The following is a 2,525-nucleotide window of genomic DNA, read 5'->3' as shown; positions in this document are numbered from 1 at the left end:
TATGGATTTGTTTACATCCTGAATATTAATTCTTCAAAACAAGTCCAGGGAGACAAGCAAGTACATACACAAAGGTCGAAATAATACAAAGTATTAAAAAAAACCTAGCTGTCAAGATGGCAGACACTTATCATCCCAGTACTGCAGAAGCTAAGGTAGGAGGACTGTTGTGGGTTGGAGGTCAGCCTGGTTCCATAGTGAGTTCAAGGCCAGCCTTAACTACACAGTGCAATCCTGTCTCATCACACACACACACACACACACACACACACATACACACACACATTTCTAAACTGAATAAGGTAAAACAGCCTAAAGTTCTCTTCTTCCAGCTCAGCTGAATCCCTCAGGACAGGGTGGGATCAGCGGGCGCAGGCTCAGTCCAGGGAGATAATGTCCACTATGATGTTGAAGACAGACACTGCATCTACGCTGCTCCTGTTGGCTTCCGTGTGGCTGTGGCCCTCCCTCAGGCTGTTGGAAGACAGGAGGCTGCTGTTGCTGCCACTGCTGCTCCCACTGGTGGCAGGCAGGGTCGTGCTGTCTCCTGCACTTAGCTGGTCGAGGAACATCTGGGAGGAGATATACAGGAAAAAGCTTGATGAGTGCAGCAGGTCCTGGTCATCTGAGACTGCAGCGGTCATGGCTCCGAGCAGGGAGGTGTTGTAATGTTGACTGTCTCCTGACAAGAAAGGAAAGAAATCTAATCTTTGTAAGTCATAGGTGGTTAAGTGTCACATGGAAAGGATGCCTGCAGTCTTGGACTGGGAGGTTTTGATGTAGTTTGTGTCTACAGCAGGAAGGCTTGGGGTACAGGATACTGGAGATGCTTGGTGTGGAAGACTTAAAATGTCTTTATGGTTTAGTAGTGAGGTGGGAGAAAGGACAGGACAGGTTCTCTTGGCAGAAGTTTCTTCCTCTTCATCAGATGAGCTATTTACAGTTAGGTCAATCACCTTGACTTCGTTGTTTTTACTGGAGGACTGGTTCTGAGAAGCCACCTGATGCTCCAAAGTGGAACTCAAGCATCCATCAGCTGCACTGTGAGAGGCAGAAACTTCCTGAACTTCCTTTTTTGACCGCATTGGTGCCCAAAAGCCGCCCTCCTTAAGCTGTATTTCATCACAGTCTATACAGTACTTTAGGATTTCCATAAACAAGCCATCAATAATGTGTTCCTATGGAGCCTACTTATCACAGACAGGACAGACCCAGGTTGGCTTTTTCTCATTCATCTGAATATAAAGAGTTGCATCAAAACACTGCAGATGAGAGCATGTAAGGGCCTGGTATGGAATTGTCAACCGCATTTTACCAAGTGGACATAGAAGGGAAACCCTTAGGTGGTTGTAGCTATTTCATTGGCTGGATCCCCAGTCAATTTCTCTTTAATTAAAGTTCTAGAGTGATCTGGATTCCTTATTCTCTTTGTTCATAACCTCTGAAGAACTGTTGAGGACAACTGTTTTATAAGATATACTTCCATGGAATAGGCTCTTCCAATTTTCGCAGTCCAAGAAACAGCAATGGTATTTGGGTACTGTTGTGGACAATCGGATAAGCGAGGTGATATTAATTGGTCTGCTGGGTCTCTTTGGTTCCACACCATTTTTAGTAGGTGGAAGGTAACCTGGAAGGCTGCGAGGTTTTGTATTCGCTTTCACGCAAAGACCGGGTGGGAAGTGATCTTCCTGGGGCCAGCTGGTTTCAGATAAACAAACCCTTAACTGGACCTGTACTGTGAAGTCACATTTGGTCCCAGAATTATCCACGGAGCTACTGATCTGCTGCACTTGTTGTGGGATCAAGGTAAATGCAAAACAGGTTTCTTGAAAATGCTGTTGTCTGATGCTAGACTAGTGGGTTTTGTCTGTTCATCCAGTGAGTCCTAAAATGGTAGTTTTTGAGGTTTTGTAGTCGGAGGGACTGGGTAAAGAGCTGATGTAAGATGTGGGAGTTCCAGTTCAGGTTTAGGTCCCAGAAGAGAAACGGGATGCAGGGGGACTGTCACAAGTGAGCTGTGGAGCTGCAGATGGAGACAAAGTGGCTGCCTAGGACTTGAATGTACATTGGGGATAGACTGCAGCCGTCATGATTTTCTGGGGGAAACGCTGCCTTCTTTAATTTTCATTTGCACAGCGGTACTACAGCCAGCCTTGAGTAAATGCAGGGCCTTTGTGAGAAGCTCATGTTTGCGTCCGCGTGTGTTTCTCCCGGCTAACCTAACAATACTTGGAGACAGGGTCTTGTCATGCATTAAGACTGGCCTGGAACTCACTGTGGAGCCTATACTGACCTCAGTTTCACTAGTGATTATCCTGCCTCAGCCTCTCAAATCCTGGGTTTACAGGCGTGCACTACACCCCCCCAGCTTCAATTCAGGCAAATATAGACTTCAGTTTTTGAGGCTTTCCATAGCCCAGGCATTGCTGTAAGTGCTTTAGGCACTAACATTTACAACCACCATTGAAGGTAGATATTATTACAATCTCTTCTTACAGCAGAGATAGTCTTCAGAGAGGTTA

The 2,525-nt window shown here is 45.9% G+C and overlaps 1 pseudogene; it reads right to left on the bottom strand.

Annotated features, from left to right (window-relative positions):
- Nucleotides 1-377: 377 nt before the first annotated feature.
- On the bottom strand, nucleotides 378-2,257 carry LOC100713323 (E3 SUMO-protein ligase PIAS1-like; annotated as a pseudogene).
- Nucleotides 2,258-2,525: the final 268 nt, after the last annotated feature.

The sequence above is a fragment of the Cavia porcellus genome, unplaced genomic scaffold, assembly GCF_034190915.1.
Source record: "Cavia porcellus strain 051 isolate PalLab524CR breed Dunkin Hartley unplaced genomic scaffold, mCavPor4.1 scaffold_12, whole genome shotgun sequence".
Lineage (NCBI taxonomy): Eukaryota > Metazoa > Chordata > Mammalia > Rodentia > Caviidae > Cavia > Cavia porcellus.
This window is presented reverse-complemented; position numbering and strand designations above follow the sequence as displayed.